This window comes from Amblyomma maculatum, chromosome 1, assembly GCF_055883805.1.
Source record: "Amblyomma maculatum isolate TAMU_Amacu chromosome 1, ASM5588380v1, whole genome shotgun sequence".
In the NCBI taxonomy this organism is placed as follows: Eukaryota; Metazoa; Arthropoda; class Arachnida; order Ixodida; family Ixodidae; genus Amblyomma; species Amblyomma maculatum.
The window spans coordinates 153922383-153948912 of NC_139344.1; the positions used below are offsets into that span (position 1 = coordinate 153922383).

The window sequence follows — 26530 nt, forward strand, 5'->3', positions numbered from 1 at the left end:
TAGTAGAAGCACTTTTATTTCAGGCTTCGACGTGCACCAACAACATCAATTATCTCGACCAGAAATTTCTTTAGAGTAAGCGACGCAGTTTGTTGCATCCAGAAACTCTCGCATACATCGGCTCATTAGAGTACAAAGTGAAATGGGTTAAGGTGAAAATTTCATATGCTTTTGCAGCTTGGCTGCGCCTAGCTTCCTGTGGCACCCACGTGACGAAAGCATTGCGGACACAAATGATGCGTGCTGCCTCTGCATTCAGGGAAATGTAGCTATGATGGGCCAACCTATAATCCCGACTTCAAAGGTGAAGACAAAATAATTGGTACACAAGAAAAAAAAAAGCAAAACTGGCAGCATTGTGTCGCCTCCTGGAGGGCGGCATCATACTCAGCGGTGAAGGTGCCGATTGGGCCGGGGAAGTTCCGAAGAAACCGGTCATGCGGACTCTTGTCCGTGTTAAGACTGCAAAATAATCAACATTCGAGAGGCTCTGCGCTTCCAAATATTAATGAAAAACATCTCTGCCTTTGATACACTGCTTAGTCACGAAATTATTTCTTTCCGCTTTTTGCCCTTTGTTCTCGAAGCATGCAAAGACAGGCAGGTCTCTTCTGGTACAATTTGAAGCGCAGAGATGCAGTCTGGCAGGCAAGAGAAGTTTGCGCCTGCACTGCTGCCTTGTGGGGAAGAATCAAAGGTGACGAAGGCCGGCAAACGCAGGCCATATGCAGAGGCAGGACGCAGGTCGTTTCTCCCTCCTTGATAATCGCAGATATTTTTAGACCTTTCCCAGTAAGATATTTTGGGATTATGGTATGGTATGCAGATATATCGACCTTGTGGCGACAGTAGAACAAGAAAAGCGTCACAGTCGACTAGTAGTTGCTGTCTTTTTAGATATAAAGGGGGCCTATGACATCTGCATCTAGGCTTCTGGTTCGACGCGCCCACAACTACGCGAGAGATTGCAACAAGCTATGTCATCGACATCGATATACCTACGGCGTGAAGGTTTATTTTTAGCGGCAGAAAAGTGACTATCTTGGTCGAAACATATTACTATGGTGAAGAAAAAGCTAATTAATTTTTGCCATGTACTTAGTTTCATAGCTGGCATCAAATGGGGACCAACTGAGCGCTCCTTAATACGGCTTTACGAAACAGCTTTACCTTTTTCAAGAGCGGATACGACATGCCTTCTTACTGAAGAAGGCTACAGCAGCTTACTGCTGTAGCATTCGTCTAAAAAGGCTCGATCGAACATTGAAATTTTTGTTCCGCGTGTTCTGTGTCATCAGGCATGCTTGCGACATAGACTTCGTTAAAACGTAGCTTTCACGCGCAAGTACTTGCATTTAATTGGACAGGTGGACTCGCCGGAATGTTCAACTTGTGGCATCCCAGAGACTGGACCATATATTGGTGTGTCCAGTGTATGCGGGCGAAAGAAGTGTGCTGCCGCTTCCTTGAAGCGTTTGCACAAGAGGCCTTTGTCGGAGAAACTGCTGCTGGGCACTTGGCAGGACAAGGGTAAGGGTGTCCAGGCAGTGCGTGCTCTTTGCCGTTTTTTGTGCGCCAGCGGGCTTGATTCGTGCTTGTGAGGCAAGCTACTGTGCCTGTATATATATTTCATATGCCTTCTCCCACATAGTCACCCATCATGATCTTTCTTCTCCCCTTCCCCTTCCTCAGTGCAGAGTAGCAGGCCAGATTTTAATTATTTCGGTCAACCTATCTGCTTTTCCTTTAAATAAATCCATCTATCTACCTGCATATATCTTCAAAGCGAAGGATTAGTGGTCCGATAGCATGAGGTTTGTTGCTGAATAGTGTTCTGGATGGTGCTGTTTTAACGACAGTGTAACAGAGGTGTTTCAGGAGGGACCAGCCACAGACAATGCATCCATAATCTAAACAGGAGTGCACTACAGAGCGGTATATATGAAAAAAGGCAAGTCCCATCAGAGCCGCAGCGTTTTCTTGAGAGTCCTTTTTCTTGAGAGGCCTTTTTCTTTAGCTGGTTTATGTGTGGCAAGAATGTAAGCTTTCTGGCAAATGTTATATTAAGAAATTTGTGCTCTAGTTTTACTGGCAGTTCAGCTTTATTTAGGTATAAATTTCTCTTAGTGAAAAAAGAACAGCTACTGTTGCAATGCCTTTACACATCATTAACAATAACCAAGAGCCTAATAAGCACAGCAATGCCAGCAAACAAAACTGCCACTGTGGTACCAAGGTTTATATGTGTGTGAGGGCTTTTAAGGCTCTTTGTATTTGCGTAGGAAAGTAAAACAGGCTGAATTACACGGCTGCTACTCTGTGAAACTGCCATCATACCGTTCATTGCACTGTGCACAATATGTTCGTGAACCCATGAACTGTGAGGCTCACACTCTCTGGTTCCCAAACCACTTTCTTATGTTCACTGCAAGGCTTGGCAGCTCATTTGCTAGTCATTGCACAAAATGAATTAAGCTGCCCGCTTAGATTGTAGCCATTCTGTTATAACCTTATCCTGCAATGCTACAGTAACAGTTTGCATAGGTGCAAAGCAGAGCAGCGAATCTGAATGCAAACAGCAAATCCAATTCAAGCCGAAAAGGAATTCAGATTAAGTTACATGTGACCTCGGTGTCAACAAGTCATGAAACATGTTTCATCCATGCTTAGCATTATAGCATATAGCATTATAATGCATTAGCATTATAGAACCAATAACCATGTGATAAAGACATCAGATTTTGATGGCATCGGAAATATCTGAATTGGTGCACCTTAGCAAAGAAATGCGCTGAATAGCTACTCAATACAAATAAAACTGAGTTGGCATGTAGTCTGGTGAGAGTAGCACTGTAGAAGCAACAACAAGTACGAGCATCATGTCAGTATAAAGCCAGTATAAAGTATAAAGTTATGCACGAAGAAAGCAGATTGTAATTACAATAATTTCCTAAATTTTTTCTCTAAACCATTATGTTTTTATGCTAAACATGCCTTAGGTACACTAAAGGGTCCATATCATGAGGCACAGTTGCATACTGTACATTTTTGTCCACATTTTTTTTTTTTTTTAAGATAAAGCGTTTAGCCCATCACACACAGTTGTGTTCAGTCGACCGATTCATCGCACAGATACTTATTGTAGACATAGGTGCAGATATCTAGCAGGAATTAAAAAAACGGGAAGGTACTCTGGAAGTGACAGCTGCCGTGAAAGTTACACAGTACCGTCGAGCACCCATATCAGCACAAAGCGCTAACCGCAGAATAGTGGCAAGTAGCCCGAAAGCCGTCAGCTAAGGTCGTTTTGTGCACAATGTCGTTTTCGAAGGGCTCGGCGCACGCACGGCATTTTTCAAGCACAGCACACATATGAACCGCGATCAACACGTGATCGACACGTCGCGGAAACAACGTCGTTTGCTCGTTTCTGTTGCGGTCACTGCGATCAGCGGAACGGGTGCCAGACTAGCGGTCACCAAGTTAATTTCAGCATCAGGAAAACACAGTGTGTGACGAAATTTGCAAACATGCACAGTTCTTGCTAGGAGGCAGTCGCTCAAATCGTAAACACTTTCGCAACACATGCACGGGCACTTTTCGATGCGCTGAGGAGCCGATTCGTGCGCATGAAAATCACCGTGAACTACTGTTACTGGCCGTCGGACGTGAAGATCCTCGCGGGTATTAGAAATTCTTGCGATAATCACAAACATCGCGAAACAGGTGCCACGTATACGTACTACGTATGTACATTTCATCGGTTGGAAGATCTCTCTTCAGCTCAGCGCAAACAGTAGCGCAGATGATCCAACTTAAGGGGAAATTTTCACAGTCGATAGGAACACCAGTATTAGCCATGCGCGCTAAGTATTACTGGTTTTTGCGGCAAAGCAACAACCACACTCCGCTTGTCATTTCGCTTCGCACCGCTGGCGGCCATATTGCCCCGGCGGCGGCGTGATCGAGGAGAGGAGCCGGAGACATCGCCTGCAATCCGGTCGCCTTGCGGATCAGCACGTGCGGGCGAAATTGCGGACGGACGACGGATCACGCCAAAAAGCAACCTTACAGAGGCCTTTACGTTCTGTCTGCATTTGAATAAAGGGCCGTCGCTCGTCTCTGGTTCACGTCCTTTATTAACACGACTTCCTCTTTGGAATACGAAGACTCAGGCATAGCCTCCTGGAGCAGCAGCTCTACCCTTTCCACTTGTGCCAAACCAAATTAGGGGGACCTATAAGACGCCAAGCACCTTTAACACTGCCTCTTAATTCCGCGATTACTCTGACTCTTTTCGTGAACTTGGCCGCGCGTCGCGCGGCTCGGCATTGAGGCGGCGGAGCGGTCACGCAGCTGCAGCACAAGCCGCTCCCTCTCCGTCTCGCCGCGAATTTGAAAGAGAAGGTGGCGACACCCGCATTACGCGACTGTTGTGGCTGTGGGAAGAAGGAAAAGAAAATACACGGGCCTGCTACTGGCTCCCCCCTCCCTCCCAACCTTCCCCTACCCCATTCCCCTGGGCACCAAGAGTGCCGCCGCTAGCTCAGGCTGGCATACGTCGTGCCCAGTACCCCATCCCCCCTCATCATAGTAACCACCACCACCACCTAGCAGAGCCACCTCCGCTGCCTTATGCAGACAGAAGAGTAATAGAGAAGAAAGAAAAGGAAGAGGGAGAGAAAGACGCGCGCCGCAACAACAGCCGTTGTCCACCACCGAAGCGGTGGCGAATGCAAAATTCGGTGGCAAGCTAACCCCCCCATACTGATATTGCAGCTACACGGCGCAAGAACATATATAAGCACAAAGAATGAGGAAACGTGCCAAGCGTGATCATGCAAAACGAAGCATAACAAAGTGCAAAATGCATGAAAAATATAGCAGGGATAAGCAGTGCTACGCACCTACTTCGCTTTTGATTTAACTATGCAAATCGGCTGTAATTTTCTTTAAAGTTGATTTTTGGAAATGCTCAGTGAACACATGCACTTGTCAGAGGTGCCTGTGAATACGCAAGTGTGAAAAAAATTACGAGGGACTTTAGCGACTAAAAGTGAAAGGCGAAAGCCTGAGAAGTTCCTGCTATGCAATCGCGACAGGAGCGATGACGTACATTATCGAGCCCAGCTCGAACGCCTAGGTAGAGCACTGTAGCCTAGGGATCAAGAGCGCGAGGAATTGCGGAGCCATCCGCTGGCCTTTCCTGCCTTACCGTCATTACATGTGCGCCTCTGGCGCGCGGCGCGGAGTCTTGGCCTCCGGCCCAGGCGCATCGCGGCTCTAGCGATTCGGCTGGCCTGGGAGGGTGGCTGGTAGCGCGCGCAATTCATCGCTTCTTGTGCTAAGGCCTCGAGGTTTCCAAAACCACGTCCCCGCAAATACGGCTTGAAGCGCGGATGGCATGCATTACCTGATCACGCGCGCGACCTATAGCTGTTCAAGATCGGTTGCCGTGGGATCTGCCCTCTTGTAGAGCTCCAGCATTGCGCGTATACATACTCGAGAAAGCTCTTCTCTGCGCAGCTTCTCAAGCATCCGGCGCTCGTAATCGGGCGGCAAGAACTCGGCGCAGAAGCGATCTGCGAGGTCAGCCATCGACTGGAAGGCCGGCTGGCAACGCCTCCATCGTGCCGCGCTCTCAACAAGTGCTACGGGAATTACCTGCGTCAGCACCACGTCGTCTGGGGAACCCAGTGCCATCTGATAATCCTCGAGTTCTTGTAAGAGCTCGTGGACTGACTTCACGTCCGTGTAGCCGGAAAAGGAGGGAACCTTAACATTTATCCGCGGACGCAAGACTATCCTCAGCTGCAGCTTGGTTGGCGCTAGCCACCGAATCGAGCTGACGAGTGAACACTGACAACACTGCGGTCATGTGTAGCACAAAAACGGCTGCGTCGGGAACCTGCGCGGTCTCTGCCGCGTCCCTTTTCTCACTCCCGGACGCACCGGCATCTGAAGGGGCGACCCTATCTGCCAAGCCTTTCCTCGGAGGCATGCGATTTTCGCCTGCAACAACTGCGAATTCCGTCGGTCAAGCCGCAGACTGCTTGCGACGGGTTTCCAACTTGTTGGAATTCGATCGCAGCGTCGGTGTGATCGGTATGCGACTGACCGTGGACTGACCAATGGGGAGCATATCCTGACGGCGCGTCACTTGCCGTCACGTGCTACCACCGGAAGTGAAGTATCGCAAGCAGCGCAGCAACGTAGTTGTTTAATAATGCAAACTCATTTATTCCAATAACAGCATACGAAATATTTTGTCGTCACTAAAAACGCGGATAAACTAGCAATATCGATACACGTTTTGCTGTGTTAATGACGCATTAAACAAATGGTTGGCTGTACATGCATCAAGCAACCCTGCGTGTCAGCCCGACCGAATTCGCTGTGAACGCGTTGTATATATGTGAAAGCAGTGACCGAAAATCGCACTGCGGCGTCACCGACTAGACCGATTATTTTCGGTCCAGTCGCAGCATGTGAAACGGGCCTCGCTCAAACTGTGGTTAACCGAAAGAAGCAGAACTGCGCGAGCGCAAATACTAATCCGCGTTAGCAGGCCGGTCGCAAAGACTAATCGCGGCGACAACCACGTCTTTGTACAACATATGCACAAAAAAAAATTAAAACACAATTCCGCCCGACACTAAAAAACGCAAACATAACCCAAAACAAAATTGAAACACTAATACTACACCAAGGAGGTTATATAAATATAACCTTGTACTACACGCTAACCCTAAACAAACACACGCTAACCCTAAATTCAAAATGGCGTCGCACCTATTACACAAAGGACCGGCCCGTCTTGAGCCTTGCCGTGCGCTCCCACGTCGGCAGAGAAGTCGTGCACATAGGTGCTAATTCCAAACGCGCACTGACCGAAAATAACACTGCGGCGTCACCGACTAGACCGATTATTTGCGGTCCAGTCGCAGCATATGAAACGGGCCTCACTCAAACTGTGGTTAACAGAAAGAAGCAGAACTGCGCGAGCGCAAATACTAATCCGCGTCAGCAGGCCGGTCGCAAAGACTAATCGCGGCGACAACCTTCACGTCTTTGTACAACATATGAACAAAAAAAATTAAAACACAATTCCGCCCGACACTAAAAAACACATTCATAACCCAAAACAAAATTAAAACAGTGTACAAACACCACTATACCACACGCTAACCCTAAATTCAAAATGGCGTCGCACCTATCACGCAAAGGACCGGCCCGTCCTGAGCCTTGCCGTGCGCTCCCACGTCGGCAGAGAAGTCGTGCACATGCATGCGTGCTAATTCCAAACGCGCACTGAGCGAAAATCGCACTGCGGTTTCACAGACTGGACCGATTATTTGCGGTCCAGTCGCAGCATGTGAAACGGGCAAAACGGGCCTCACTCAAACTGTGGTTAACCGAAAGAAGCAGAACTGCGCGAGCGCAAATACTAATCCGCGTCAGCAGGCCGGTCGCAAAGACTAATCGCGGCGACAACCTTCACGTCTTTGTACAACATATGCACAAAAAAAAATTAAAACACAATTCCGCCCGACACTAAAAAACACAAACATAACCCCAAACAAAATTAAAACACTGTACAAACATTGCTACTATACCACACGCTAACCCTAAACAAACACACGCTAACCCTAAATTCAAAATGGCGTCGCACCTATCACACAAAGGACCGGCCCGTCCTGAGCCTTGCCGTGCGCTCCCACGTCGGCAGAGAAATCGTGCACATGGGTGCTAGCCTTTCCTCCAGAAGTCTACTCTTTTCTAGCGTTCCTGCCTTCTGCAATCTCACACTTGAACTAGAGACGAACGCACGCCAAAGAACGCCAGGCGACCGCCGCCGCAGAAGCAGGACACACTTTGTCCACGACAGTATGAGCCATTAAAGGCTTTCCCCTTAAAAGTAATTATGGCTGAAAGAAACCTCCGTTGTATTGGCGGCGCTGCAAAACCAAAACGGTCCGAGAGCTAAAGTCCACAAAAGTGGCGACCGATAGCAGTGTATTGTGCAGAAAGCAGAATCTATCAAGTGAGAACAGCTCAGTTACTCACCGATGTAGAACAAAGCCAGACTGCGAAGAGAGACGCATATAGCAGGGAGATGAGCTAGTATTATATATAGCTATGCATATTTACTTATATTTTGTTGTTCCATTCGTGGCCCTTACTGATTCGTTCATGCGACGACACGCCCCATATTCCCTCATCCTCACTTGCCGAATCCTATAGTGATCCGCAGCGTGGCGCATACTGATTGGTTCATGCGACGACACGCCCCATATTCCCTCATCCTCACTTGCCGAATTCTTGTGATCTGCAGAGTGCGACAGGTAGAGGAAGTTGTGAACGGTGGCTGGTCCTGACCCTGATGGGGCTGGGGTAGGTAGGTCACCGCCGCTTGCGGCGGGGGCCAGTGTAGCCTGCCACCGAGTTTTACCTGTTGTAGGCCGTCATTGCACCCGCCACCGCTTCGGTGGTGGACAACGGCTGTTGCAGCGCGCGTCTTTCTCTCCCACTTCTTTTTCTTTCTTCTCCATTTTCTCTTCTGTCCGCACGAGACAGCGGAGGTGGCTCAGCTACAGAGCCAGTAGCAGGCCCGTGCGACATTGCTTTACGAAATAGGAGAAAGCGAAAAAAAAAATGAATAAGATGAAATAATAATAACTGGTTCACAGGAAGGGAAAGGCACAATATATCTGTCACGCTTGTTTCTGTGGATACCTGAACCGCGCCGTAAGGGAAGGGAGGAAGGTCGGAGTGAAAGCGGAAAGAGAGAAAGAGGAGCCGGTAGTGGAGGGCTACGGAGCAATTTCGACCACCTGGGGATCTTTAACGTGCGCTGAAATCGCACAGTACACACGGACGCCTCTTCGTTTCGCCTCCATTTAAACGCAGCCGCCGCGGTCGGGATCGGACCCGTAAACCATAAATATTCAGAGGATGTCCACAAATGGTCCTAATGCCCAATGTCACTTGTCGATAATGTGTGAATATTGAGAGTATTATTCGATGAAGATAATCATTTAAGGGATATTCTGAAGATATTATTTCGTGGATGTTTTTTCAGTGCATAGAAATCTGGGTCAACTGCTTAAATGCTTTGAGTGGACGTATATTTAACTTGAAGTTGTAAACAAACATATTGCGCTTGTGCCGTCTCATACCGGGGAGAGATGTTTACTTAATTTTTTTTTTTCATGCATGCCAACAGGTGCGGAAAACTAAACTTTGTAGAGACTCCTCACGTTGTGCTCAAAGTCACAAACGCCCGAGTTCCGAAACGAGAACCAACAATAGAACGCTATCATCTGGCAGCCTAGTGGCCACGGTTATCACCACCGGCCGCGCCGCTAGGGCCCCCGGTCATTTTGGAATACGCCTCCGTTTGGCCCCGGTATATTCAAGGCACTACAGCCCCGGCTAGCCCTGTCCCAGCAAGAGCAACCATTTCTGTTTCCTTTCAGTGTGTACCGAAATAATCTTGATGCACGGTGATTGTGAGATCTTGGCTTCGTCGCAGCTTCTATTCATGGCCTCTCCCGATGGTATGCCTTGTGCCTCATGAAAAGGTGAGTAGCACTTACTTGAGTGCACCCGCTTGTAAAAATATGTGCTGGCAAAAACCGGTTGCTCCACAAGGGTGCTGATATATGGAATCAAACTGACTTTATTTATGAAGATAGTCCACAGCATGACTTTGATGTGGCCAGGGCATGAATTTCGATCAGCACCGCCACAGCCAAAGCAATAAAATGCGGGAGAGAATCGAAATTAATGGTGGCCCAACAGCGCAAAACATGCACAGACCAAGAAAGAAACCAAACGAGACACACGAACAGCGGTGAACTTACAGCTGATTTTTTTATTGGGAAGAATCACATCATATATATGCACACGAAGAAACAGCGCACATGCGCAATGCCAACGACCTCAAGTTTTGGTAAAAAGGAAAAAAACCATTTAAAAGCACGAGTGCATCGGCAGAACTGCTGCCCACTGTGCAGCATATTCATTTCCCGAGGAGATAATGTGACAAAAGGCGTACTCACGCACCCTTTACTTTTTCTGGTGTGAAAAGGTTTGGCTACTTCGCTGGTGCACTGGTAAGAATGAACGATCAAAACAGCACTGTCATCAAAAAATGACGTGCATTCGCACGTGAATCAATGCTTCGCAAGGTTAGTTTCTTTCTTTTTCAGCGAATTAGCGTGCTCCATGAGCCGCACTTTAATGCATTGCACAGTCTGGCCTATGTAGGTAAGGCCACAGGACAGAGCGATTTGATATACTATGCCAGTCTTGCAAGGAACATATCTATTTCATGATTTATATTGCACATATTTCTTCTGCGCCCCTCGTGCATTCCTTGAACCGCGGCTCCCACTCTTTCTAGTTTGTTAGGAGAAGGAAACAGAACTTTTACCCTATGCTTGCCTCCTACTCTTTTAACTTGGTGCAACAGCGTGTGTACATATGGCATGACTACTACCTTTCTTCTTCCTTACTCCGAACCCCTTTCCCGCCCTCACATGCTTGAAGACGATTTTAGCGCGCGGAGGACTTTGTCTGCACTTGAGACGAGAACTGAGTTCAGGAAACCAGCTTCCCTGCATTTGTCCGCCTGAGTTAAGAGACTGGACATCATTTTACGATGACAAGATTTTTTCACTGCCATGCCTAAGCATCCCGTAACAATGCTAGTTTTTACGAGCTTTGAATGAAAGGACCTGCAATTCAGAAGGGGCTTTTCACTCCTAGGTGAATACTGCCAACAGACATGGTGGGGTTGGAAAGACAACTTTAAATCGGGAAATTGTAAGGCTGTTTTTTAAGGGACTTCATGCGTGAGCCTTAGTCCCGACCCATTACGTGCAAAAACATCAAGAACATTTGACACAAATTCAGGATTCACAGAGCTAGCTAGCACCAGAAAATCTTCCACGGAACGGAAAATGTGCATGCAACAACTGGCTAAATCATTCTCAACTTTCATATCAACCCTACTTAGATAAATGTCGCTGAGGATGGGAGCTACCTTGGCACCTATGCACACACCAGATTTTTGCGTATAGTCGACCATCTCGCTCACCAAACGTGTTACTCAGGTAGTAAGATAACATTTCCAAAAAGGATCCGGTTAAGGTTCCACACTCATTTTGGAACCAGCATTCATCATAGTCCTCCGTAATACATTGCTGAACATACTGGATGAGTTGAGAGTGTGGAAGAGATTATACAAATCAACCACATCTACGCTAAAACCAGCACTGTATACCAAGCTCTCATTTTGGAGCAAATCAGCAACTGCCTCAGAATTAGGAAAGAGAAATTGATCCTTTACGCGAAGTGACGACAAATGTTTGCAAAGATAGTAGACACAACCAACTGCAATGAATTGCGGAATTCATACTTTCATTCATTATACTTTCTGTGTTGTAACAAAATCCTTCACGTCTTACCTTTCCCAGGAGTGGGCATTTATTGCATTGTTCTCATTTCCAGGTCCTTCCCTGTATTTGGTGCGTGTGCTGAAACAGGGATCCTTTGGAGGCAACCTGCAGCTTTCTTCTGTGCTTTTGATTCTGCCTTAGTTTCCATCGGATAGCTGTGACTGGTACGTGTGGGCAAAGGCGTTTCATATTTGCAGACCAGCATATGTATGGTCCAGTGCTTGTCAAGCCAACAATTTTTTTCTGTACAAAGTATGATGCTGCTGCAGTTCCACAAAAAAAAATATTTTTACAATTTTTAGACAGCTTACCTTCAAGTTCTTCGATTTTGTGATGGTGTATATATGTTATGCTACCACTGTTTTTTTTTTTTTTTTTTCCTGTCATGCTGATGCGTCAAGGATAATGCTAGGCTGTTATTGCTAGCATGATCTGCTAAGGTAAAGGTGCCGGTTTCATTCTACACCAACTGATACAGGTTATGGGCTCGACCATCCTCAATTTCTTTTTAAAAAATCATAGCAAATTGTATTGCTATGAAGAATATTATCCCAGCTTGATTTTGGTTTGGCGAAAAAATATTTTCCGCCCGTGACCACCATCTTAAAGGAGTATAGACACCAAATTTTGGTGGTATTTTTGTAAGACATTCCTGTATACGGATTGCCACGTGGTTTTCGCCTACGACTGCTAAATAATTCTCAGTTCAATTTTCTTTTCTCGCCAGTTTCGGTTTCAGCAGCTGAGAGATGGCTGTGACATCACAATCAAGTCCAAGCCATGCACGGCATGAAAAAGCCGCAGTATAATAGCCAGCTCTTCACTTGTGATTCCGGTTCTTTAGGCAGGCTGGCTTCAGCGTTGTAGTGAATTTAAACATCACAGGATATCACAATTTTTTTTTCACCCGTCACGTGACCTAGACTTAACTTTGGCGTCACAGCCATCACACGGCTTTTGAAACCGAAACGGGTGAGGAAAGAAATTCAATGATAAATTGTTTAGCGGTCATAGGTGGATATCACCTGGTGCTTTCTGTACAGTAATACCTTGCGCATCATTACAGCTAATAAAACACGAACCCAAAAATTGGGTGTCTATAGGTCTTCGCCATGTTTAAAACAAACAGCAATCAAGGTGGCGCGGCAGTCGTCTATGGCCCCAGAGCAGGCGGAAAGCACGGGAGCGGCACTGTGGTGCCACCCCACTGCTGTGGCCATGCTTGCCAAGAGCGTGTTATTGTGATATACAGGCACCTTTTTGGCAGATAAAATACCCACACGCTGTGTGAGTACTTCTTGAACCTCAGTAGTGAGTACAAAAGCAGTACTTGGAAAAACTTCACGTACACAGCATGCATTGCCTTGTCCTGCACACCGTACCAGACCAAGAGCGGGTTCAAAGCTCACGAGCGAAGTTGTTGCTGCCTTGAAAATGAGCAGCGTTGATTGATATCTATTTGCTATTTGCCCAGCACATTAGCCGCGGAATGCATCGAGGATTGCAAAGCTTTGGGTGCGTACAACAACTTTCAGTCGGGTAAGTGGAATGTGATTTTTCTCGCTCGTAAACAGCGCACGCAAACCAGGTAGGAAGTACTCCGCTCAAAACTTCATTGCATTCTCGGATGATTCTTCATTCCGAGCACCAAATGAGCGTTGTTGGTAAGCATGGCAACAGTAGCAAGGGCATTGTGCCTTGGCACCGTACAGGTTTGCTTATCCTTGAATTATTCCTTTAAATCACCACGCTGCACGCCTATCTGTTCTGTTCGTGGGAGGTTATTGGTGTCAGCGTTTATAATTTCTTCATGGATATTCAAGCTTTTAGCTTGCATTACAAGCTGCAGCATCCACATGCTGGTTCTGCAGTTAGGGCTACCCAGTTCAGTCCCGGCCGCCGTGACCACGTTTCTATGTAGGATAAACTCGTAATGCGACAGTGTGCCATGCAGTACATAGTTGATGCAAAGATCCTCAAAATCTGAAACAGCTAGGGGCCCATATGTCGCTCGGGACGCTCAACCCCACAACTCTCATTCAAAATTAGCTGCAGTGAATACCACTCAAACCCCTGAGTAATATAATAAAATTCAGCTCCAATTGAGCAAATCAGTTGCTGTCAGCGCATGCACATTTCATCACAAAATTTAAAATAATTTTAGGTGAACAAAGCTAATGTTAGCCATACAATATAACCACGGAGGAGTGCAACGCAGATCGCTTGCGCAGCAGCTCACTCTGCACATAATACATACAATTAGAAAGTGAAAAACAAAAATTTGCTTGAGGAATTGTTTACATTATAAACAGGTCTACGCATTAATATACTGGCTGCCTCGTCAACATTTTACGTGCACTCACAAAATGCCATTGCGTGTCATAAAGAAGGCCAAACTCGAGTTATTCATGACTTTTGAGCTCGTAACCGCTCTGGCGTAAAGGTGTCGGTATCCAGCCTTCGCGCCTCACTGCGATGGCCCAGTGTTGACGGCGACCTTCGTCCGTAAGAAACCTGTGCAAGCTTACTAAACTTTGCGTTCTTTATTTTCCAGTACATGCCACGGTGATGCAACTAGTCAGCATGGTGCTTTGTTTTTTATTTTTTCGGCTGCAGCCAACCATCACACAATCACAGTAGCCGAAAGCAACTGAAGCATTGTTTTTCCTACCACGCGAAAGTCTGTAATTACGACAGCGCCACCGCATCTTCATGACGTAGCCAGAGTGAAGGTGGTCTATACTCTTTTAAGTTTGTAATTGATAGCAAAACCTAGTCACTCAGATAAATTTGTAAAAGAATTACCTTTTTGATGCATCACTATAAACAAACATTTTCATATTAATAAAATGCATTGTTCTTTTGATGTGCAGGAAATAAACAAACTCTGCCTTATTTTTGTACAAATAAAAATCATAAAATATTGTCACGGACAATAGAGCTAGACGTGCCTAAAAGACAGGGAGAAGCTGTACCAGCAGCCAGTGCTCCGCACAGAGCGCGCGAGCAGACTTCAGCGTCTTTTTCTCCCAGGCACCACCTAAGAATCTCGGGAACATCAGGGGGCATTACTCCTCCTCCTAAAAAAAAAAAAAAAAAGCAGAGGCGGATCGCGAGCGATCGGCCTTATATTGGTTCAAATATAAATCGTAAAATATGGTACAAAAAGCTGAAATTTTGAAATGTTTATCAAATTTTATATTCTTATGGTACTAGACACTAGACTTGAGTTCCAGAGTGCCTGGGTTCGAATCCGACTGCCGGCAGCTGCGTTTCGATGGATGCAAAGCGGAGAGGCATCTGTGTGCTGTGCGATGTCAATGCATGTTAAAGATCCCCAGGTGGTCAAAATTACTTCGTAGCACTCCACTATGGGGCCTCTCTCCTTCCGCTTTCGCTCCCATCTTCCTTCCCTTGCAGCGCGATTTAGGTGTCCACGGAAAAACTTTTCCTTTCCTGTAAACCAATTATTACTATTATAATACTCAATCTATTTCTCCAACTGTTTTAGAAGACAGAAAGCCTATAAAAGAGATCAAACAACTTAAGGTGCACCTGCAAAAACATTATAAATGAGATCAAACAATGTAAGGTGCACCTGCAAAAATATTCTAAATCCGAGAAAATTACCTTATTAAGGTTTATACTTCGTCAGTTATGTAATGAAGTGGCCCTATTAAAAATATGAAAGATACTAGTTTGCACAGCCATTCATTGCCATTTAATTCTGAAGGTTTAATCAGGGTGCTTTTAAGTGAGAAAATAATTTCTCAAGTTGGGCCTTTGCAGGCAGCCACGGTGTTGCTCTGTGCCTGCTCATCGCAGCAGCCCACTTTCTGCTGGCTGCGAACTAGCAGTCCACTGCTTGAGTGCAATGGTGCTTTAGGCCTGGGCACTGTCCGCTTTAAATGTGCAAATTTTTTGCAGTTATATATGTGTATATATATATATATATATAAATATTACATGACACAGTACCATTCAATGGCATTTATTTTTTAGAGCTTAATCTAATTTGTGCTTTAGATGAAAAAAAAAAAAAAAACATTTCCATTCAGCGATCGCTTTGAACCCTGGCGTTGCTCTGTGCTTGCTCTTCACTGCAGTGGATGCCGGAGCTGACGTCAAGGAGACATGTACCAACACCTTGTGGGGGTTCTCACGGGACTCTGGCTCTGTGCTCAGAACCGAACGCCCCGCCGCTAGCTCTGACCACACCCGTGGCAGGGAAGAACGAAACACTGAGGCAGAGCCACCGGACTGGGCTGTTTATTGGGAGTGCCCAATTTTTATCCTTGGTCATAGCAGCATTCGCGCGCTCTGGCGTCGCGCCGTCGTCTCCCCCGGATGAGATGCTGTGCATTGATATGAGAGGGTAGGGGGAAGGAGGGGCCGCCCGGCACGCTACGCCAGTTCTCTCGCCCCTGCCCTCTCTGCCACTGCTTCAGGGGAAGGAGAGAGCTGAGGTATCCCCGTGAGGGAGACAGAGGGGGTGTTCGCCGTGTCGTGCGGGCGCGGGGAATCTAAAATTCCAACACCCTCCTCCCTTAATCGTGGCCTCCACCTGGGTGCCATTTTCCCGATTGGAGTCGCACGGCTGGTCCTTCAGCAGGCCCATGTAATACAGGAATCAGGGCAGGGGTCGGGACTTGGGTTGTTGGACTCCACTCCTGGTGCCGCTGCCAAAGCAAGGAAGGCCACCCCCTATGCCGAGCGGGCCCCGCATGCAGGCCGTACATCTGACTCGTTCTGCTGAAATCCCTGTCGCCGCAGTCGCGAGGAAACACAAGGGGGCGAATTATCATGGCTCGCCTACCCGTCATGGGGTACCAGTACGCCCGTGGTACACAGCTCGCCCACGGCTGCGCCGACTTCCCTCAGGTCGTAAATCGTCATCAGACTCCATCCCGATAGGAGCTCCATACTGTTTTTGTTGAATGCCAGTCTCTGTGCTCGACCTCGAACCGAATACGGCACCTGCATTTGATAGCCCTCCTCGCAGCTGCGGGCAAAGAACAGTCTTCTGTGCAGCTTTTTGATCTGCATCTCAAATTACTTTGCGGGGAATTCTGATCCTTGTGCCATGGTTCAGCTTCATTTAAATTTTTCTTTGTGTCCGTGGCCTTCTTTCCTTTATTGTCGAAGCTGGCAGTGCCCAAGCCTAATGCAGCATTTTATTGAAGCAGTGGAGTGCTGGTTCTGTGTATATTTGCAGCCGGCAGAAAGTATCCTGCAGTGAAGAGCATGTAAGGAATTTACGGCGTTGTAGCAGAGCACCAGAACAAGAGGACCAGCGTGGCAGGCTTCTCGAACCGAACAGCCCATGCCGTGCTTGCTCACTGAGCACGCGTCGTTCAGCCTTATTTTCTTCTTTTGCTGGTGTGAACGCCTATCTTAGCGCCTCCGCTTTACAGCGGCGCTGTGCGCTACAGGGCCCCCCGACCAAATGGAGCGGCGAAATGTACGCGCCAACGGGGCAGGGATGGCCTCAGCGGCAGGCACGTCGACAGATAAGACAGCAACATCCGAGTGGAGCTCCTGGGGAGGTGTCTCCATGTATTTGGGTTTAAGGCGATTCAGGGAGATTACCTCTTCACGACCATCCAGCAGGATAGTCGCTGACTTTGTGGTCTTGTTGAGGACGCGGTACGGGCCATCATAGGGTGGGGCTAAGAGGCGCCTTTACAGTGTCTAGCCTTAGAAAAACATGTGTCGAGGAAGCAAGGTCTGGGTGCACAAAGATCTGACGGTCAGATGATCGAGGTGGGACTGGGTTTAGGTGTTGAATGCAGTCCCAGAGGCGTTAAAGGTACTGCAGGGGCTGGGACGAGGAAGCCGAAGGAACGAATAAGTCTCAGAGATGACTTCGGCCACCGAACAGCCAAGGTCGTGACGAAAAATGGTTCGTAGGCTAAGAAACACCACAGGAAGGTGACCAGCCCCGTGCTCGCGATCTAGGCGAGCAATGAGGGCAGTCTTGAGCTGACGATGGCGCCGCTCAACCATGTCGTTGGCACAAGGATGGTATGCTGTGGTGCGGCAGTGTTTAGTGCCGAGCAGACAGGTAAGGGAAGTGAAGAGGATGCATTCAAACTGGCGGCCACGATCCGTGGTAACAGCCAGAGTGGGAAATCCATGCTGAAATGAAGGCTTTGGCAACTGTTTCCGCAGTAATGTCCAGAATGGGCACTGCTTCGAGCCGACGAGTGAAGCGGTCAATCATCATCAGAATGTGCCGGCAGCCATTAGATGGAGGTGGTGGTCCAACCAAATCAAGGTGAACGTGGTCAAAGCAACAACCAGGTGGCAGGAAAGACTGGGGCGGAGTCCTTGTATAGTGAGTCATTTTGACTAACTGGCAAGCAAGACACGAGCGGGCCCACTGGCGAACATCTAATGTTTGGCCAGACGTACCGCTGGGTAATGAGGCACCATGTGGCTCTGATGCTGGGATGGCAGATGTCGTGAAGGGAATGGAAAATGGCAGGAGGAAAGACCCCCGGGATGGATGGACGCGGTAGAGCCGATGACAAGTCGCACCAGAGCAATCCGGTCACAAGCGGATGAGGCACGAGCTGCAGACGGAGGGCACGGGGGTGGTCACGCAGGGCCTGAAGCTCAGGGTCTTAGTTATGTTGTTAAAAATTTAGAAATTTCATCTTTTTGTACCTTTCTTCTGTGACTTATACCTAAAAAAACGCTAAGTTGGTTTAATTTGCTGCATTCAAAAGTGCAAGTCCTGCACCGCGATAACCTTTGCACATGCGCAGTTCAGCTGCCCCTCCACGCGCAGAGAGAAAAGAGCGTGCGCAGTTTAATTTAAAGGCGTTGGAGCCTAAATGTTTTATGAATTTGTGAAGCCTCTTCGTAGACAATACGACATGTGAGCAATATTTCTTTTTACACAAGCAGTATCTAGAGTGGCAGGGAGTACTCAGGAGGAGAGATGAAATGCTGGTGTCACCGTTAGCGACTGATTTCTCAAGTGAAATGTACATGTCAGTATTGATTTTGTGAGTGCAGATCCCAAAAGTTATGCTGCACGGCCATTCATTTCAGAGTGGTGGCAAATTGGCCATTTTAATGAGTTTGGTTCAACTGGTGGGAAGATTTTTTTTTAATCCAGGTTTTCTGTGATAAAGGAGCCTTTGTTGCCGTGCGGTTTTTCGTCCATAGCTCATCATCATCATCATCATTAGCTGGACTATACCCAATGCAGAACGAAGGCTTCTCTCATAATCCTTCAGTTAACCCGGTCTTGTGCTAGCTGCACCCACTTGACCCCTGAAAACTTACTTACCTCGTCCACCCACCTGACTTTCTGCCGCCCCCTGCCACGCTTGCCTTCACTTGGAATTCAATTTGTTACTCTTAGCGACCATCGGTTATCCTCTCTTTGCAATATATGTCCTGCTTGTGGCCATTTGTTCTTGATTTCGACTAGAATGTCATTATTTAGAGTTGATTTCTTGGACCCACTCTGCATGCTTCCTATCTCTAGACTACACTTACCATTTTCCATTCCGTAGCTCTATGCATCTACTTCAACTTAAGTATAACCCGTTTAATTAGCCTTCACATTTGAGCCTCATAGATGAGTACTCGTAAGATGCAACTGTTATTTACTTTTCTCCTGAGTTATACCGGTAAGCTACTAGTCATGACCTGCGAGAACTTGCCAAATGCGCTCCATCCTAGACTTGTTCTACAGGTTTTCCTTCTGAATTTAATCCTAGTGCCAGCGGAAATAATCTGAGCGCCAACTGATACAATCTGCGCACCGTGTAATTTAATTTGAGTGCCAGGCATTTAATAAAAGCGGCAGTGTATTTAATCCGAACGCTAACTCGAATAATGACAGTGCCAAACAATTTAATCAGAGTGCCAATGCAGTTAATACAAGCGCCAGCGGATTTAATTCATATGTGAAAAATGAATGCGGTAGAGGGCTCTAAAGCACAAAGCATGAATTCCAGAAATAAATCGAAATTGAGATCACTTCGCAGACCATGCGACGCTTAGGTGTCACATCTGCATGCACTATTTCGCTTTGTTCTTGTATCGTGCAAAAAACCAAGAACCACGCGCAGCTGAAAAACTGCAGTTTATGACACACCTCTTGCAGCTTTTAGTTTAGACTTATGACAAGTGAATAAATATGACTGTCATCTTCTAATCGGCTGGTCAAGCACTGCTTATTATGGGTTGTCATATGCACTGAATCTGCATGCCGATGGCATTTCGGCCTTCACTCGACAGCCTGCTGTTTTTACGAAATGGCAACCGGTGCAGAAATGTATTTGTGTTTCTAATAATGATTCAACGCCACTAACAGAAAAGAAGGATTAGCATAAAGCAGAGTTGGTTCAGGCAAGAAGATATGGAGCCAGAGAAACATATCTCATTTTACCGCTTTCTCAATTTTACACGGCCACTACCACGGAAAGAGAGAGCGCACACCGTTGCATTCAGTCTGGCTGTGACATGGCAAAGTGGCTGTAACTATGTACAGCAGAGCTTACAACCCAAACAGCAGTGCTTAATTTTATTTTCTGGGAGACATTAGGTTTAAAACACTTGCATCAAGGCAATGTTTTTCATAATACTGATTTAAGGCTATCCTATAAGTTGACGCTTCGCTGATTTGGCGCATTGTCTGAAAGATTATCTCAATTTCGATTTATTTCTGGAATTCATGTTTCGTGCTTTGGAGCCATCTATTGCATTCATTTTCCACATATGGATTAAGTTGGTTTGCACACGGATTAAATTTGCCAGCGCTTGTATTAATTGCTTTGGCACTCAGAGTAAATTAGTTGGCGCTGGCATTATTTGAGCTCGCGCTCAAAATAAATATGCTGGCGCTTTAATTAAATGCTTAGCACTCAAATTAAATTACATGGCACGCAGACTATATCAGTCAGCGCTCAGATTATTTGCACTAGCACTAGGATTAAATTCGGGGGAAAACCTGTAGTTATTGCCCTTTCATGGTCCGGATCTGCGGTTGTTACCTGTCCTAAGCAGACACATTCGCCAACAACATCCAGTGCTTTGTTACCTGCAGTGTGGAAGTACTGCTCCATTCACTCCGTTTGCTTCATTCTGCTCCAAACTGCTTCATTCTGCTCCATCCTGCCCCAAAACGCAATATTGTTCCAAAACTCCAAAACTTGATGTTTTGCCATGATGTTTTGATGCCTTGTTATTGTGCCATAAAATTTAGCGAAACATGATTTTTGCTTAACATTAATTGTATTGGGCCATTAATTGCGCCAGGTACAAGAAATGCGGTTCGATGCAATTTGATTAGGTGACTGTGAGAAGTGCAGCAGGGCAGTGGCATGTTGTGCTATAGGCCTTTTCACGAGCCTCGGCGAAACAGGTTTGACTGGGCTGTGGGGCGGGTTTGGAAGAGATAATTCTCAACTTCTCCTGTGCGAGCAGCACAGCCCAGTATTCAATATGGCAGCTCCCATGACCACTTTTTGAAACGGTCTATAGACCAGAGCAATGAGGGTAAATTGAACACTGCCATTTTGAGAGCGTTCTAGCACCATCTATAGGTGCCGCAGCGAAACTATGGCTCTGGATTGTCAAACGAGGCAGCCGTGGGTGTCTAGCTCTAGTGCTTCTATGTTTCTTTGAAGTTTTCAGAACTGGCTGCTGATAAAATTGTCAAAAGTTAATTTCTGCCTCACAGCAAGGCTATTCTTTACATCTTGCGAGGGCAGAGGCAAGTACAGTGTCCACAAGTGAAGCGAGTAGTTCCTATAAGCGCATGGTATCGTTGCATGCAGGCTTGCTATGGCTGTGACTTTTCTTATTTGATTTGCACCCCCAAGTAATGTCCCATGTACAAGCAAAACCTTTGCAGTCCGCAATATGTTTTACCTTTGCGTGGTGACTGCAAAAAATCTGCCGCAGCCCACACCTCACAAAACAGACCGCATGCCGCTACTGCGAGTGAATACTTCTCACTGGCGATGATTCCCCGGTGTCTCTTTTGTTTTGTTTTTTCGTTCCAGCAGGGTTGAAGAATGAATCAGCAGCACATCAACCAAACAGGAGATATCAAGGTCTTATTTTTGTGACTGGTTGGCATTGCTTATCATGGCTGTTAAAAAAAAAAAGGCACTTCCTTGCTGAAATGAAAACGGAGACATCAGGGAATCGGAGCAAATGAGACATGTTTACTCGCACTTGCGGCATGCCACCTGTTTGTGCGGTGCGGACTGCAACAAATTTTTGCAGACACCACGCGAGGGTAAGATATATTGCGTACTGCAAAGGTCTTGGTAATATGTGGCATATTATTGGGCATGCAAATCAAAGTGGAAAAGTCACAACCGTAGTATTTTTCGCATAGAAAGGTACCAAGCACTTAACCGAACCAGTCGCTCCACTTGTGGACGCTGTGCTTGCCTCTGCCATTGCGAGATGTGGAGAACAGCCTTGCCATGAGGCAGAAATGCACTTTTGACGATTTTGTGAGCAGCAAGTTGTGAAAACTTCAAAGAAACGTAAAGGCGTAAGCGCTATGAATACCCATGGCCACCTCGTTTGGTAGTGCAGAGCAGTCATTTCGCTGCAGCACCTCTAGGTACCCTTACAGCGCGCTCAAAATGGCGGCGATCAATTTACCCTCCGTATTCTGGTCTATAAGGGTCGTCATAGTCTAAACGATGGCAGCACACCGGTGGTGGAGGTACAGTGCACCTTGGCTGGGCCTGCCTGATCATTTGGTTGATTAAAGTCTAAGGTTGCCCTGATTCTATATTTGATCCCAGATATATCAAATGCACATATATCATATTCCTATATCGAACTCTCAAAATATCCCCCTGAAAATCCCACATTAAAGTTTAGCAGCGTTGTTCATGTCCATCGAATTGCGTGTCGTGCCCTCCAAAGGATTGTTTTAACAGCTCACCGACGATCATTTTTCATGCATGGAGCCGGGTTGTACAGTCTTGGCAGCTGCTGCCTGCCAAGATTTCCGGCGCCTGCGAAGCGGCATTTGGAAGTGTGCCCAGTGTACTCTCCTTTTCGGCACTAGGTGGGAGGTGACATTCAGTGCGTGTGTACGCCTTGCGGGTCATCGCCGCACCCTTAGTGAGCAGTGTGTTGCCGGCAGGCAACGCACCGCTGCCATACATGTACCATATTCATGCTTCTGGGTTATAGAGAGCCTCATCTGTTGGTATGCTTTATATGAAATTGCCTAGGTATCTAACTATTTCGTGATCCCCTTCAAGTTCAATATATATAACTGTAGTAGCAATGACCTTAGTAAATTCCGTATACGCAACAGGTAGTATGTTGATTGGTCTGTAATTTTTCGAGTCCTTAGCATCCCCTTTCTTAAAGATTAAAATAATGTCAGCATTCTTCCAAAACTCCGGTGACAATGTCCAGACATTGCATGTGCAGGATGGCCATTTTTCAAGCACAATATCCCCACAGTCCTTCAACAAATCTGCAGTTACCCGAGCCTCCCCAGCTGCTTTCCCCCTTTTCATAGCTTCTAAAGCTTTCTTAACCTCTTCCTTTGTCACTGACGGAACGTCTGATTGCTCTTAACTATTGCTAATCTCATTATCAGCCTCGTTACTAGGCTACTGCACAGATCAGTGTAGAACTCCTCGGCTACCTTGGCATGCATACATCGGATTTTCACCTACTTAATTTCCCGGGTTAAGTGGAGAAATATGGGAGAGGCCTTCGCCCTGCAGTGGGTATAGTCAGGCTTATGATGATGATGATGAATTTCCCCTTCACCTCTTTCAGGCTAGCACTGTTTTTTTAGAGCATGCTCTATTCTCTCAGTAATATACTTCCTTGCGTCGAACAAATTACGTTCACTGAGTACCTTTAACATCTCTGCCAGTTCCATCCTGACCGCTGTAATGGAGGTTTTCGTGCCTTGCCATTTCATAATCAGATATTTCGTCTGCTTAGGTAGTTTACTGGTAGCCTGTCTAATTATCCTATTGCCTACCTCTGCCATGCACTCATTATCAATGGCTCTGAAATTATCGCTCATTGCTTCTAGACTAAGATCGCCTTCGTCGCTTAAAACTGAATATCTATTCTGTTCAGAGATCCTGAATTCGTACACCTTCCCTCGTGTGGCAAACCTTATCCGTTCCCTCCCAAGTGTAGCTTGCTGCCGGGCTAGTTAATGATTCATGGAGTCAAGAATTTAGCGCAAAAATAAAGAACGGACGAAGAAGGACATATAAAATGATCGACTAGCGCTAGTCAATCGCCTTATGTGTCCTTCTTCGTCCATTGTTCTTATTTTTGCGCTACATTCTTGACTTCGTGTAGCAAGGGGCAGCAGAAAATGAAGTGTGCGAATGAGATGAAGTTTTCAAGGATTAGGTCGCCACAGCTGGCTAAACATTAAGATAGGCATGTAGGGACCTTGATGTCGATAGTGGGACCTTGCCATTTTCAATGGGTTCAATGACCAAGATACATAGGATTGGCTTCCCTCTTACAAGCGGTTAAGCATCCACAACCAGGGAGGCGACGCTGGGAAGCTGAACAACATGGTGTTTTATGTGACAGGCGTTGCCAGTTTGTAGAGCAGAAACCACAAAGCAAACTTCACCACCTAGTCTGCTTTTAAACGCGCCTTTTCTTAGATCTTTGGCCGCTCTTGCATACAAAAGCTGTGTTCCAAACAGTACTTGTGAGCCTAAACCCAGCTGCAAGGATCCTTCACCAGTTATACTGAAGACATTGTGAACCTGTGTACACATCTAGAAGTCTCCAGCCAGAGATGGATCGGATAAAGCGCATTCTCAAAAACATCAAGGCTGACGCAGTCCAGATGTTGTTGCCCCAAACCCTATCACTGTTGCCAATATATTCATGCTTTGCCAGGAGCAAAGCAGCGCATTCTGGTTCAGCCACCTTCTGTGCACTTTGAATTACTTTCCAGCTTAGTTCCGTCAGCAGCTTGCTGCTGGACCAGTTTAAAGATTGCGATTGGGGAGGTGACATAACAGCTACTCCTAATTAAGAACATTTGGGGATCTCCATCTAGCGTGGCCATGACCTTTCAGGCTGATTTGCGAGCAAGTGTCTGAAGTGCTGCCATTCATTAATCTGCAGGTTCCTGCTGCGGTAACGCTCATGTATGGCAACGTTAGATCTGGTCAGACATGTTTATCCCGTTCCGCCTTCCATTGTAGCCTACCGCCTTCATTCCTACGTAGCCATCCCCTTTTTGTGTGGACTTCTGGCGCACATATGACAACCTTCTTATTTGTTATGCGTGCAGAGTTTCTGGTCACATTGTGCGTCATTGTCGCCACCTGCAGATGTGCCTGCCTTTACGCGCCTCCTGAGCCCCGGTCACGTCTGTCCTGCAGACAACTTTGACACCTCCACTCACCACCTGCCTACTCGCCTTCATCCTCATAACGCCACTCGGTTTCTTTGCTGCATCTTTGCCCCAGGAAAACTAGTTACTGCCTGAGGCAAGAACTGCGATTATGTCAACAAATGTAGGGCCACGTATTGTTCCTACAAATGTACTTGAAGCGGTGGAGGGCCGTTTCTTGTTGATACTGGTGCTACTGTATCTGTGATGTGTAGGAAACTGCACAAGCTAATAAAAGTGAGGACATCATTATCTGTGCTTTCGCTTCTCACACCATAATGTGCAGTGTCTTTCGGCTTTGACCGCCTGCACGGCCAGGGTCGCCATTCACAGCTCATTATGTACCACAGAATTTGTTCTTTCGTCGTGCTCCTGTGACACCATTTCAGGTTTCGACTTTCTCTCTGACCATGGCACCATCATCATCTTCGGCTATGCTCTTGCCATTTTTTTTTCTTTGCTGCTGCACACCTATTGCATCTTCACCTAAAAAAAAAAGTGCAAGACACTCCTAGATAAAAACGTACACAATATCCTTGAAAACCTACTTGTTGTGAGATGCTAGTCATTGTTGCATGGCTAGTGTTTTGTACTTTCCAATGTGCAGAAAGTGCTGAGCATTATTTTCATCAAGTCACACTAGCTTCATTTTTTATTTATCGATTCAATTATACATACTATCGATCCAACCTGGACGAAGATAGGAGTAGACACAATGTCAAACTTGGAATAGCGCAGCCATTTCGTATCTAAAAAAGAAAAACAACTTAACCAAAAAAATAAAAGTGGACTCTGCTCAGTTCTATGGTGCAGCTAGGAAGTGTTGTATGGTGCTTCATTTCTTTCTTTTCTGACATGATGGGAAGTTTTACTGAAGAGCCAAGATTTTTTTTGGGGAAGCAGTTTCAGATAACAGAAATAAGCAGTTGGTCATATATGTGCTTGGTAGAAGAACATCGCTGCTATTCTGCGAGCATGAAACTGTGCGGCTTGTGCGAGTTCCTAACATTTTTTAGTTGGCCCAGTTTTTGTGAAATAGGGGTCTGTTTCTAACTAGACACGCAAGTATTTAGACATTTCTTGACAGATGAACATAGCGCATGCCTGCAAGACCTGAAAGGCACTGTGTTTTGTTGTGCCCGAGTGCATATTTAGCAAATATGGTAAGTGCAGCACATGCCCTCTCATTTTGGAGATGTAAATTCAGGGGCTAACCGGATGGGTAGTAAGGACCTTGTAATACTTGTAAATGTGGTGAGTACACTGAATTCTCATTTGAGGTGGAAAAAGATTGCTAGATCAAGGCAGTGCATCTTACTGTTGCATTTCATATTGCTTCCCCACAGTGGCTGCAAGTTTTAGATGCATAGCCGCGGATGTCCTGCTGATGACAGGAAAGTTGCTTGCATTACAGACCATATTTTGCGAACATATTTTATAAGCATTGTGTTCGTCCAGAAGAAAAGAAGGATTGTAGTATAAGATTATTTCAATTTGAGAGTTTCTATAGGCTCTCCAAGAGCATTATGTGCCTTTATTTGGACATATGCTGCATCATTTGTCATTCCTCGTTCATATCCATACAGGTGCATAACCTGCAGGATTTTCATTCTCCTAGTGTGTGGGCGCTCATGCATGAAGGAAAAAATAAGAGTGCGAGACAAAACAA

The 26530-nt window shown here is 46.4% G+C and overlaps 1 protein-coding gene and 2 long non-coding RNA genes across 6 annotated transcripts in view; 1 reads left to right on the forward strand and 2 right to left on the reverse strand.

Moving 5' to 3' along the window:
* LOC146204659 (uncharacterized) overlaps positions 1 to 5019 on the reverse strand; it is a 99800-nt gene extending 94781 nt beyond the window's left edge. Inside the window, exon 1 of one of the 3 annotated variants that reach the window (XM_084589351.1) lies at positions 4908 to 5019. The gene's annotated coding sequence lies outside the window, so the exon portion shown is untranslated. Of the gene's footprint in view, positions 1 to 1353; positions 4499 to 4907 lie in introns of those variants that run through there. The other 2 variants (XM_084589350.1, XM_084589353.1) reach the window with 2 other exon arrangements.
* A 4318-nt stretch (positions 5020 to 9337) lies between these two features.
* On the forward strand, positions 9338 to 25113 carry LOC146204662 (uncharacterized). 2 transcript variants are annotated; one of them, XR_014704016.1, is made up of 4 exons: positions 9338 to 9409; positions 9480 to 9584; positions 11518 to 11629; positions 24800 to 25113. It is a non-coding gene; the product is annotated as an uncharacterized LOC146204662 (long non-coding RNA). The 2 variants fall into 2 exon arrangements; XR_014704015.1 differs by lacking the exon at positions 9338 to 9409 and having other exon boundaries at positions 9416 to 9584.
* On the reverse strand, positions 14641 to 26471 carry LOC146204663 (uncharacterized). Its single transcript, XR_014704017.1, has 2 exons — positions 25207 to 26471; positions 14641 to 14921 (listed from the first exon to the last, which is right to left on the reverse strand). It is a non-coding gene; the product is annotated as an uncharacterized LOC146204663 (long non-coding RNA).
* Between the last annotated feature and the right edge of the window lie 59 nt (positions 26472 to 26530).